The following is a 14,146-nucleotide window of genomic DNA, read 5'->3' on the forward strand; positions in this document are numbered from 1 at the left end:
TGTTTTAAACCCCCAATACATTGTTATTGTATGTGCGTTAAATAGTTGTGTTTTGAAGAAATTAAATAATGAAGAGAAGTATTTTATATTTAATCCATACATTTACCCTTCCCAACATTCTGCCTTCCTTTATATTGATCCTTGATGCCATCTGATACCATTTTTCTACTGTCTAAAGAGCTCTTTTAGCTTTTCTTGTAATATAGGTCTGCCAGCAATGAATTCTGAGTTTTTTCCTGTCTGAAAAAGTTTTTATTTTTCCTTACATCTTGAAGAATGGAGAGGGGTGTGTGTGTGTGTGTGTGTGTGTGAGAGATGCATATATATATGACCGTATTGACAGGTTTGTTTCTATCAGCACTTTAAGTATAACATCTTTTACTATGCATAGTTTTTTAAGAGAAGCTTGCTGACTTCCTTATCTTTGTTCCTATATGGGTGGCCTATCTTATTTCTCTAATTGCCTTTAAGATTTTCTCTTTATTATTAGATTTCAGCAATTTGTCATGTGCATTTGGTGTGAGCTTATGTATGTGTGTTTGTGTTTATCTTGCTTGAGGTTCATTTCCCTTCTTTGATCCATAGAGTTTCAGTCTTCTTTGTGCTAAGTTTTCAAGGTTGCTCATATTTTCTTCTGCAGTGTCTAATCCAGCGAACTGTTTACTGAATATAATTTTTTCATCTCTGAAAGTTACATTTAGTTGTTTTTTATGTATCTTCATTTATCTCATTATCTTCATGTTTTAATTTCTAATCTCTAACTTCATCATCTTTGTAATTTCTAAGTCTTTGTATTGTTTTTCTCCTGGTTATATTTTCATGCTTTTTGGCATGTCCAGTAATTTTTATTGGAAAATAGACATTGTGAACATTGCTTTATTGAGTCTGGAGTTTTATTTACTTCCTTTGAAGAGGATTAGGCTTTGTGCTGGCAAACAGTTAAATTTCTTGTAGAACAGTTTGAAAAGTCCAGGTTTTAAGCTGTTTTAGGGTGTATCTGAAATAGCTTTCACTCCAGTTGAGCCCTATGACAGCATAATCCCTCTCAGGCCTCTGCTAAATGCCCCTAAGTGGTGACTGAGGACTTTCTGCTTCAGCTGGTTAGAACTCAGTTACCTCCCAAGTTTGTGTGGTGTCTGAATTGCTGCCTTATAATTTTCTGGTCAGAATCAGCTTTGTGGAGTTTAACTCTAGGACAGTCGGCTTTCCATGTCAGCAGGTTCCACATGCACTGTTTCAACCAACTGCATGTTTCCCAAATATTTCCCATATTTGGGGAAAAAACAATAAAAATAACAATACCACAATTTTAAAAATTCAAAATTTAAAATACACAATAGATTTCTGTTCTGTATAACTGCCTTCCTTTTGGAATTATCTCACAACTTCCAGGTGCTTCATCCTCCCCAGATGCCAATCTCTATCCCCTCAACTCCACTCCACTGGGCTCTCTGTTCCCGACTTTCTGTGCTGATAGTCTAAAAACTGCCTTCAGTTAGAAAGCTGTATGTCTTAGTTTATTTTCTGTTGCTTATAATAGGATACTGGAAACTGGGTAATTTATGAAGAAAAGGAATTTATTTTTTACAGTTATAGAGGCTGTGAAGTCCAAGGTCAGGGAGTACATCTGGTAGTCATCTTGCTGGTGGCGACTCTCTGCAGAGTCCTGAAACTGCACAGGGCATCACATGGTGAGGGGGCTGAGTGCTAGCTCAAGTCTCACTTCTTCTTATAAAGACATCAGCCCCATTCCCATGATAACTCATTAATCTGGTCATTAATGAGTTTGGGCAGAACCCTCATGACCCCGTAACCCCTTGAAGGCCCCACCTCTCAATACTGCCACATCGTGGATTAAATTTCAACACAAGTTTTGGAGGGGACAGCTATTCAAACTAACTGTCCTAGCACTGGGCAGTTGTAGAGATCATCTCATTTGTTTCACTTCTCTTGGTGATCACAGTCCTGCACTGTTTGTCCAGTGTCTGAAATGTATGTTTTATATATTGTGTTCAGTTTGTAGCTGCTTACAGTAGGAGGGTAAGTTTGGTTCAGTTACTTCATCATGACTACAAAAAGTGGTCATTTCCACGCATTTTTAATGTTTTAATTACATAGGTATATATTTGTAGATAATATATAACATTGTTTTACATGTCTTTAACCTTCATATAATTGGCAACTTAAAAAATATGTATATATACACACATACATACATGCATACATAAAATTTCAATAGGTTTTTGGGGAACAGGTAGTGTTTGGTTACATGAATAAGTTCTTTAGTGATTATTTCTGAGATTCAGTGCACCCATCACCCGAGCAGGGTACACTTTACCCAAAGTATAGTCTTTTATCCCTCACAACTTGCTTTTTTTTTTTTTGAGACAGAGTCTCGCTCTGTCACCCAGGCTGGAGTGCAGTGGCCGGATCTCAGCTCACTACAAGCTCTGCCTCCCAGGTTTACGCCATTCTCCTGCCTCAGCCTCCCAAATAGCTGGGACTACAGGCGCCCGCCACCTCGCCCGGCTAGTTTTTTGTATTTTTAGTAGAGACGGGGTTTCACCGTGTTAGCCAGGCTGGTCTCGATCTCCTGACCTCGTGATCTGCCCGTCTCAGCCTCCCAAAGTGCTGGGATTACAGGCTTGAGCCACCGTGCCCGGCCCACAACTTTCTATTTCCATTTATTTATGTATCTGAGCTTTATTCATGTTGAACTGTTTTGTTCTAGTTTATTTCAAGTGTTATATAATAACTGTATGATAGTATTACATCATGTGACTATATTTCAGTGTATCCATTTTCCAGAAGAGATGGACATTTTGAAGTGTTTCTGTTGTTTCATTATTATAGAATGCTATAGTAAACATTCTTATGTCTTCCTTGAGGATGGAGACAGATAGATAGATTAAATTAGATAGATAGATAGATGATAGATAGATAGATAGAAAGAATGGATGGGTAGATAGATAGACAGGTAGGTAGTCCAGATCTCTCCTTTAAATTTCAGACCTAATTGCCTGCTTAATATCTTCTCTGGATATAGTATCTATCAGTGTTGGTATCAGTGTCTGTCCTCTGCCAGGAAACATGTGGCACATTCAAATTAGGATATTTCAAAGAGGGTTTATTTTCAAAGGGGTTACAGTGTAGCAGAATCTTAAGAAATAAGGCTGTAAGGAGGGCAAGCAGAGAGAGTAACTGGTAACCAGGAAACAGTTATAGAGAAGAGACTGTTTTGAGACGATACCTTCTGTTGAAGGACAAAGCCCAAGGCAACCTCATGAGGAGGGAGCCAGGGAAATAAATGCTTCATCCCACTTTCTTTTATCTTTCTGATCACCTCCCAGGTCTCTCCATTGATGAACTTAAGGGAAGACTGAGAATGAGGTTGCCTATTGATACAGATAAACCTTACAGTGAAGGATGGAGAATGGATCTAGAGGCAAACAATCTAATCTGTCAATTTATCTATTTATTTATTTTTATTTTTATTTTTCTTGAGACGGAGTCTCACTCTGTCACCCAGGCTGGAGTGCAGTGGCTCAATCTTGGTTCATTGCAAGCTCCGCCTCCCGGGTTCACGCCATTCTCCTGCCTCAGCCTCCCGAGTAGCTGGGACTACAGGCTCCCGACACCATGCCCGGCTAATTTTTTGTATTTTTAGTAGAGATGGGTTTCACCGTGTTATCCAGTATGGTCTCGATCTCCTGACCTCGTGATCCGCCCACCTCGCCTCCCAAAGTGCTGGGATTACAGGCCTGAGCCACCGCGCCCGGCAGTCAATTTAATATCCTGTCAAGAGTTAGAGACTAGCTGAGAGTATAGATTTTATAAATTTAGATAGGGAAAGGACTTTGAAATCATAGGAAGGGTCATGTTAGAAGAGAGAGGAAGGTGTTTTTGTTGTTGTTGTTTTAATTAAAACCTTTGGGGAAAACAGTTTTCATTTTGTTAAATAGGTTAAAGCACCTGTTATATCAGAATTTGAGATCCAGATAGCAGCAGCCTGAAAATTTAGTATATATTTTAATATGGTAATACTTTATCTGGTATCTGATGGACATCTGATAATTTTCAGCTGATCATCTGAGCAGACACAAACTCAAAGGTAGATTTTTTAAAAATTTTTACTCTCTCTCGGTGTATATATATATGTGTGTGTGTGTGTGTTAAGTGTTTTTTAAACCAACCCTGGTCTACAGAAATTTTTTACAATCTTCAAATGTAGCAATTTCATTTCTAATTTGATACCTATTCCATTTAAAGGAAGGAAGCTCCCCACTCTATATTTTAATTTTTATAAAGTAGGCTGATTTCCTTCCTTGTGCAGCATATGCCATCAAAATAATGGCTTCTTAGATTGCCAGATTTAAAATCCTGGCATTCTTTTATTGCTGTCTTTATTAGTTTGGACAGCATTGGAAACCAGTATAAAGGAGATGGCAAGTGATGGCCTGTGGGACAGAGAGGAATAAATACTGAGAAAGGCTTGGTATTGTGGCCATCTTCAAGAAAATGCTGATAGGACAACAGTCAGTCTTGGGGGAACTGGTGTAGAGAGACCCCATTGATTTAGGAGACAGCAGCCCTCTAAGTGAAAGTCTGAGAAAATTGAGTGAAAGAGCTGATTAATTATTGCTAAGATAATCTTTAAGCTAATCACAACCACCACCACATTCAGTTCATAACGATGACCTAAAGCCATTAAGGAATGATTGAATAATATTTTGTATACTTTGTTTATTAAATAGGAAAGTAGATAACACATTTTAGATACCTTTTTTTTGGGGGGGGGGGATGGAGTCTTGCTTTGTTGCCCAGGCTGTAGTGCAGTGTTGCAATCTTGGCTCACTGCAACCTCCGCCTCCCAGGTTCAAGTGATTCTCCCGCCTCAGCCTCCTGAGTAGCTAGGGCTACAGGCACCTGCCACTATGCCCAGCCAATTTTTGTATTTTTAGTAGAGACGGGATTTCACCACATTGCCCAGGCTGGTGTCGAACTCCTGACCTCAGGTGATCCGCCCTCCTCGGCATCCCAAAGTGCTGGAATTACAGGTATGAGCCACCATACCGGCCATTGTAGATACTTAAAAAATAAAATAAAATAGATAAAAATTGGCAATTGGTTCTCCTCAAGTAAATTTCTATTACTCTGGAATATGACATTATTAGGTAGCACTTTTGAAAACTTAAGTCTATTTTAGTTGTATTAAAAATACTAGATCTGTTCCCTGTTCCTTTTTTGCAAAACTATTTGGATTTTCAGAAATAGTGGATTTTTTTGGTTTGTGGGTTTTTTTGAGACAGGGTATCCCAGGCTGGAGTGATGTGATCACGACTCACTGCAGACTCCAGCTCCCAGGCTGAAGTTATCCTCCCACCTCAGCCTCCCAAGTAGCTGGGATTACAGGCATGACCACCGCACTTGGCTAATTTTTACATTTTTTGTAAAGGCAAGGTCTCACTGTATTTCCCAGGCTGGTCTTGAACTCCTGGGCTCAAGCCATCCTCCCGCCTTGGTCTTCCAAAGTGTTGGGATTACAGGCATGAGCCACCACTCCCAGCCAGTGTATATTTTGTAAGTACTCTTTATTTCATGTACTTGTACAGATTTACTGGTATTTTACTGATTTGGAAATCACTGGAATTGAAACAGATTTTTTAACTCCAGTGATTATTTTTGTAAAATAAATACTGTGACTTTATAATTAAGTGATTTATTTTCATATTCTCTATAACACAAAGTAACAGTGACTTAATTAAATATATATTCATCATTTGTGGCCACCCAGCATTTTTAAATAGCTTTCTTACATTTTGATAATTTCCTATAGTACAAGTCTTAACTTCCCGGGATAGATGCCAGAAAATTTATATTCTCAAACCCATTCACAGGTAAGGTAGAGGTATATGAGCAGGCATATACTTCTTACTTGATATTGTATGGAAATAACATCAGGTAGCAATCTTGAGTGAGAGGTTTTATTTTTTGGTAAAGCTGGTGGTAGGAGTTTCTGGTTGTTCCAGGTTCTTGGTATCAAAGGTGCCAACTAGTGCTGACTGTCTGGTTTTTCCTGGAGAACCTCCTAAGTGTGGTTGGACTTGTTTTCTGGCTTTCTGTCATCTAAGTTTGGCTCTCTGACTCTTAACAGAGCTTCTGTAAGCTCCCTTATAATCCTTAAATAAATTCATTTTCTGCTTCAACTAACCAGAGGAGATTCTGTTGTTGGCAGATAAATAAGAAGTTTGACTGATGGACTTGATATGAATGGTTAGTTTTTCTGAAATATAATATTATGTGTTATTCATCTTAGAAAATATAAATAAATGTCTTGCTTCCTTTTTTCATGCCACCAATTTGTATACATTGTATTGTTTCCTCAATTAATGGATTATTTTAGATTAAAGGTCCTATTTTTTTTTTTACTAAATTGTAATGTCTTTGAGAGTGAGGTCCATGTTTTCTTACCTCTTTGTATCATCACACATGGTAAGCATTCAATAAAAGTTTATAAAACTATAATAGTAAAGTTAGGATACTTTAAAACTTAATTTTCTTTTGGAAAGCTAGTGTTTTTGCCAAATTGTGCATGGCTAAAATAACCTTAGGCACAGCTTCTATTAGTATTTCACAGAGTAACATGCAAGCATGCCATAGCCCAGTAAGGAGCAACATCAAAAATGAGAACTGATCCAGAAAAAAAAAATTGAACCAATTTTCTTGTTGATTCAGTATTATGTACCCTCTTTTTAAAAATAGCAAATGTTGTTTTTGCAACTATCCTGAGGCAGTCTTTTGGTATTTTCTCAAAATTGAAGCGTTAATTTTTTGAGCTGGTATTTTAGAAACATGTACTGCTTTATCTGTCTTTAGTACTGTACTTTTGGACAAAATTTTTAAATGAAAATAATTCTGGAAGGTGGTTTTTTATCTGCCTTACCAGCAAAATGTGATGTACTTCAGCATTTTTAAGATACTATTTTAACTTTTTAACTATAAGTGTTAAAGTTTTTAAAAAATAGCTGATTATATATATTAACTCTAGAGATCTTCAGCAGGCTCCCATTCCCTATTTACTACACTACTGAGGATCAGGAAAGAGACTCCATAGTTGTATTTCTAAAGGTAAAGTGCTCTTCTGCTTTATGCTGGCCTATACCAGCCATGTACTTTTTTGTGCTTCCTCATATCTCTTTAGTATTCATAGTCTGAGGCTAGATTCCATAATCTTCCCCTGAAAGGTACAGTGTATGAGGAACAGCAGCAGTGTGAGTAGCAGCCCTTGATTAACTTCAGATAGTGCGCACAGATGGCAGCATCACGCGTCAACTGTATCATGAATTTTCTTCCTCTTCTAGGAGCAAGCCAATTGGTGCTAACTTTGGCCTACCAGGCAAATTGTGTTTCTGTCTGTTATACTGATCTGCTAGGAAAACCTGGGGGAAGTTATTTCACCCCTCTGTATGCCCTTAATATCCGCAGCAAGTAAATAGTTTGTGAAATTACCTTATCACCAATCTTTATATTGGCCAAAAGTTGCTTTTCACTGCTTTAGGCAAAGCAAGTCCATAAAAGTTTTTTCATCTACTCCAACTTTCCCTTTCATTTTCTTTTCCAAGCACTAGTTGTCACTCTTTCACTTCTGCAGAACATGTAACACTCTTCTCTATCAGAACAAAATGTATTTCATTGATGTTAGTCATGTATGCATTGCCTTCAGGATTCCCAGATTTTTTTTTTGCTGTCCTTTCCCTACTTGGTGTTGACTCTTCATATCTATTCTATTATTTGGTGCTTCCTAGTTCCTTTAATCTTATTTCCTTTGGATAAAAGCAAGGTATCACATTTAATTTTGAAAATAGAAATCTGCCATAAACAACATTATATTTTACTTGTATGTATAACCAAAAAGGGAGAATTTCCAGACTTACAGTCTGAGATGTTTTCTAACTAATAAGTGATTTTATAGCGAGCTCATAGAATTAATTATGACAAGATTAACCAAAATCAGTTTTCTCTACCAAGAATAGTAATAAACTCAGTTTCTGATGATTGATTCTAAGATACAGTATCCTATTACAAACTTTTAAACAAACTGTGAATTAAATTTTATGGGAAATAACTTGAAAACTTTGTCTATTGTTAACAACAGTATATTGAAGAAAAATATTCTACCCAAAAAAATATTCTATCCTTCTCAGTACATAAAGTGTAGAGAAACTGAATTTCATGGTAAAGTACACAGTATCTATAAATTTAACATAAACATGATGAAGTCATTTGACTGATTTTTTTTTTTTAGCTTTTGAAAACTCAATTTAAGACTTTTTTTATTTTACAGACTCTCTAGTTTAAAAGTCGCAGTGTATCTTTAAGGCTACTAAAAGGCATCAGTCTTACTCAACTTCAAGCCCATGACTCAGAATCAGCTACCTTTAACTTTTAGCTATTCCTTCTGGTAATCATGTTCACATTTTTAAATAAATACTATGTTGCTGTTTCTTGATTTTTCCATTTGGCATTATCTATAGCTATTTATCTGTAGAATTCTTTTACACCTGCTTCCACTGATAGGGAAGCTCTATTCCTCTTCTTAATTTCGTTCTCTTCTGCCTCGTCCATCTCATATGTTATTGTTGATTAATAATTTAGCTTTGTGTCATTTTTTATCCCCTAAACTAAACATTACTGTTTTTATAATATAATTTTTATTCATATTTACCCATGATTAACAGTTTGTTTGTTCCCAATTCTTCTCACATTTTCGAACTTCTTTCTGTAATCATCTCTTTTCTTCTACATATATACTGTAGAAGTATTTTTTCTGTATATTTCAATTTGGATAGTTTCTATTGCTGTCTTCAAGTTCACTGATCTTTTCTTCTGCCATGTCTAATCGGTCATAAATCGCATTCTGTGTATTTTCATCTCAGACATTGCAGTTTTTATCTCTAAAAGTTTAGTTTGGGTCTTTTTTATATCTTTCATATCTCTACTTAAGTTTTTAACCAAATGGAATATAGTTTCAATAACTACTTTAATGACCTTATTGCTAATTCTTTTTTCCTTTTTTTTTTTTTTTTGAGATGGAGTTTCACTCTCGTTGCCCGGGCTGGAGCTCAATGGTGCGAGCTTGGCTCACTGCAACCTCCACCTCCCGGGTTCAAGCGATTCTCCTGCTTCAGCCTGCCAAGTAGTTGGGATTACAGGCGTGCACCACCACACCCAGCTAATTTTGTATTTTTTTTTAGTAGAGACAGGTTTTTACCATGTTGGTCAGGTTAGTCTCAAACTCCTCACCTCAAGTGATCCACCCACCTCAGCCTCCTAAAGTGCTGGGATTACAGGCGTGAGCCACCATACCCGGCCCTTATTGCTAATTCTAATATGTGTATCATTTCTGGGTCAGTTTTGGTTGATTTTTCTCATCATGGGTCATTTTTCTGCATTGTTGTATGCCTGGTAGCCTTGGTTTGAATGCCAAACATTGTAAATTTTACCTTGGTGAGCACTGGATATTTTTAGATCTCTATAAATCTTGAGCTTTTTCCTGGAATGCAGTTAAGTTAGTTGGAAACAACTTTATTATTCTAACCTTTTATGATTTGTTAGTTGGATCCTGAGCACTAGTCCATGTCTAATTATTCTCTACTACCAAGGTAAGACCTTCCTGAGTATTCTACCCAATATTCCATGAATTATGAGTCTAGTTTTCTAGTGTGACTAGTGGGAACGGGCGCTATGTTCTCTAATATTTTGTAAGTTTGTCCCTGTACTAATCAGTACTCTGAATACTCCCGGGAGATCCTCTGCACATCTGTAGCATTCTCTCTCTATGCAACTGTCTACTCATTGGTACTGTGCAGGTACTATGTCCTGCAGACTCTAGTTGCCTTGGTCTGTCTGGACTCTTGGCTTCTTCTCAATTAAGGGAGTCCACTGGGCTTTGCCTGGGTACCCTCTGTCTGCATCATGAGCTGGATACTCATTCAAGGCAGTAAACTGGAACAATATTTGGACTAACCTTATCTCTTTCTCATGTGTCATGGATCACTATCCTTTGCTTGAAAACCATTATTTCATGTATTAGGATTTTTTTGTTGGTTCAAATGAAAGTATAAATTTGATTCTTCGTCACTTCATTTTGGATGGAAGCAGAAGACACTACATGAAAGTTTTCATTTCAGTCTAACTGAAAATGGCTTTAACTTACTTTGATCTATGAATGATAGTTTAGCTGGTTATGCAGCTCTAGTTTGACAGTTATATTAATTCAGCACTTTAAAGATACTGTTCTGTCGTTTCTGGTTTATTTTGTTGCTATTAATAGATCTCTCAGTCTGTCATTCCTGTATATGTACTCTGTCCTTTTTTCTGCGTCTTGTAAGAATTTTTTTTTTTGTCTTTGATGTTTTATCATTGTTTTATCCTGTGCCCAAATGTGGCTTACTTTCTTCGTTTATTTTTTGGAGCTTTCTGAAATGAAGATTTGTGCCCATTAATTCTGGAAAATTCTCAGCCATTATGTCTTCAACTATCACCATCACCATTACCTTCCTACCTCTCTATTCTTATTTTCTGGAGCTCCAATTTGTTTTTTGTCCCTTGCTTTTGATTTGTTTTGGTTTTTTTGAGACAGCGTCTTGCTCTTTTGCCCAGGCTAGAGTGCCATGGCATGAACACAGCTCGCTGCAACTTTGACTTCCTGGGCTCAAGTGATCTTCCCACCTCACCCTCCCAAGTAGCTCGGACTACAGGCCTGTGCCACCATAACAGGCTCTTTTTTTTCTTTTTTCTTTTTTTCTTTTTTTTTAAAGAGTTGGGATCTCACCGTGTTGCCTAGGCTGATCTTGAAGTCCTGGGCTTAAGCTATCCTCCCACCTTGGCCTCCCAAAATGCTGGGATTACAGGTGTGAGCCACCACACCCAGCCCAGTCAATTTGTTGTATGTTAGATATTGATTTGTGCTTCTTTAGTCTGTCTCTTCCTTTTCAGTTTAATCATTTTTCTCCCAGCTTATCTGCTATTATTGTAATGTATTTTATTTTATATTAGCATTAGTATTATTTTTTGAGATAGAGTCTCACTCTGTCGCCCAGGCTGGAGTGCAGTGGTGCAATCTCAGCTTACTGCAGGCTCTGCCTCCCAGGTTCAAGCAATTCTCCTGCCTTGCTGAGATTGCAGGCGTGCACCACCACGCCCAGCTGATTTTTATATTTCTAGTAGAGACAGGGTTTCACCTTGTTGACCAGACTGGTCTTGAATTGCTGACTTCAGATCTGCCTGCCTCGGCCTCCCAAAGTGCTGGGATTACAGGCGCAAACCACAGAGCCCAGCTGTTGTTGTCATGTATTTTAATTCTATCTTGTCTTCTTTTTAAACTCCATAGAACATTTTAATCATTTATGCCATATCTATGTAAATTAACCTATGTATTACCACTTTTTTCCCCCCATCTTTGTGCTTCGATGAGGAATCACTATTCTTCCACTGGAAGCATATTCTTTAGAATTTCCTTTAGATTGTGTTTTTTAGTCACAAATATCACATTTTTTTGGTCTGAAAATATCTTTTTTTCTATATTTTTGGAAGATACTTTTATTCAATAGCAATTTCTGTTGGCACTTATTTTCTGAGTATATTAAAGATACTCCATTGTGTGCTGGCTTCTGTTATTGCTGTTGAAGAGTGTCTTAGTCCATTTTGCATTGCTGTGAAGGAATACCTGAGGCTGAGTAATTTATAAAGAAAAGAGGGTTATTTGGCTCGTGGTTCTGTAGGTTGTACAGGAAGCATGGAGCCAGCATCTGCATCAGGAGAGTGCCTCAGACTGCTTCTACTCCTAGCAAAAGGTGAAGGTGAGCCAACATACCACATGGTGAGAAAGGGAACAAGAGAGAGGAGGAAGGTGTCAGGCCCATTTTAACAATTATTTCTCGTGAGAAATAGTGGAGTGAGAACTCACTCACTGCAGTGAGAATGGCACCAAGCTATTCATGAGGAATCCACCCCCATAACCCAAACACCTCTTACTAGGCCCCGCTTTCAGCGTTGGAAATCAAATTTCAGCATGAGAATTAGAGGGTGCAAATATCCAAACTATATCAAGGAGTAAATCTGTTTTTATTTTAATTTCTGTATTTTTCATTACTAGAAGTTCTTTTTAAATCATTTTCAAAACTGCTTTGTCATTTTGTATAATCTCCTTCTCTTTGCTCATGTTTTCAGTTTCTTTTCACTGAACATTGTATTCCTTGTGTCCTGTAATTCTTACATCTATTATCTTGGGGCCAGATTCTTTCTTCCTATCCCTCCTAATATCTTAATTCCTTTTATGTTTTATCTTTGACTGTGAACTCATTTCTTATCTAGCAGTAGGAGTTCCTTAAAGTCTGGGCTTAAGGTGCATTCCCTTAGAGATTTGATTTTTTTGTTGTTGTTCATGTACCTGACAGCAATATTGGCATGAAACCACATTAAACTCATTTCTTAGTGTGATGTTTTTCTGAGCACTCAGGAAATGTGAAATTGGGCAATAAATCTGTATGAGTCAGCTTATAGTTACAAATTCTTTAGATTTTATTTTTTTACCACTCCTGTCGTGAAGACAAAAAAATTTTCTTGCAGTCCTCTAGTTGAGGATTGGGGGAAGGGACTTTTTTCTAGTATGCCCCTCTACTGAGTGTGTGTGCTTTTGGAGTCCCAGCTCTGTACAGAGGAAGCCAAATTCTACCTGCCCACTACCATCCTCATTTAGTAAAAAATAAAATTCCATAAAACTCTAAGCACATTTGAAAAAAGTTGAATTTTATTAAGGATATTTAATATTTTTTAGGTACTCAAATGTAATATATATAAATACCAAATCACTAATGACAGTTGTAGTATGACATTTCAACCAAAAATATAAAAGTAGGCTGTTCTATAAAAGAGCAAGTTGTGATATTTGCCAAAGTAGTGTTCTTACTATTTATATATTATCTTACTGGATTGCAATCTGATTTGTAGAAAAATGGCCAATGTCAGACATTGATTTGTTCCCATTTTTGGCTCTTATAAATAATACTGCTAAAAACATTTCTATACAAGTTTTCATGTGGACAAGTGTTTTTATTTCTCTTGGGTATATACGCAGGAGTAGAATTGCTAGATCACATGGTAACGTTTTCAAAAGCAATTATACTACCTGCAGCGTATGAGGTTTCTAGTTTCTTCACTTTTTCACCAATACTTGTTACTATCTGTCTTTTGTATAATAACCATCCACGTAAGTTTGGAGTAGTATCTCATTCTGGTTTTGATTTGCATTTATCTAATTGATAATGAGGTTGAGCATCTTTTCATGTGCTTTTGTTGTTCATTTTGCTGTTCACATCTTTAAAGAAATATCTATTCATGTTCAAGTTTCTTTCTCTTTTTTTTTTCTTTTTCTTTTTTTTTTTTTTTTTGAGATGGAGCTTCGCTCTTGTTGCCCAGGCTGGAGTACAATGGTGCGATCTCGGCTCACTGTAACTGCCGCCTCCCAGGTTCAAGCGATTCTCCTACCTCAGCCTCCCTAGTAGCTGGGATTATAGGCATGCGCCACCTTGCCCAACTAATTTTTGTGTTTTTAGTCAAGAAGGGGTTTCACCATGTTGGCCAGGCTGGTGTCAAAATTCCTGACCTCAGGTGATCCACCTGCCTCGGCCTCCCAAAATGCTGGGATTACAGGCGTGAGCCACTGCACCCAACCTGTCCATTTTTTAACTGGGCTATTTGTCCTTTTATTATTGAGTTGTAAGTAGTCATTATATGTTCTATATACAAGTCTCCTATTAAGTATATCATTTACAAAAACATCCTCCCATTCTGTGAGTTGTCTTTACTTTCTTGATGATGTCTTTTAAAAGCACAAAATTTTCTAGTTTTGATGATACCCAGTTTATCTATTTTTCTCTTGTTGCTTATTTTTTGGGTGTCAGATCTAAGAAACCATTGCCTAATCTAAGGTTGCGAAGACTTAAATGCCTGTCTTTGCATCTAATTTAATTTTTTTTGAATTAAAAAGTTTTTATAGTAGTGCTAATAAAGAAAATCTTAAGGGAGAAAAAAGCACTCATATTCTCATTAACCTAGAAATTATTTACTTTTGCAATACTGTCAC

The 14,146-nt window shown here is 37.0% G+C and overlaps 1 protein-coding gene across 10 annotated transcripts in view; it reads left to right on the forward strand.

The window, feature by feature from the left end:
- BRD10 (bromodomain containing 10) overlaps nucleotides 1-14,146 on the forward strand; it is a 132,654-nt gene that overhangs the window by 25,340 nt on the left and 93,168 nt on the right. The window lies entirely within an intron of this gene.

This window comes from Macaca fascicularis, chromosome 15 (genome assembly GCF_037993035.2).
Source record: "Macaca fascicularis isolate 582-1 chromosome 15, T2T-MFA8v1.1".
NCBI classification, from domain to species: Eukaryota; Metazoa; Chordata; class Mammalia; order Primates; family Cercopithecidae; genus Macaca; species Macaca fascicularis.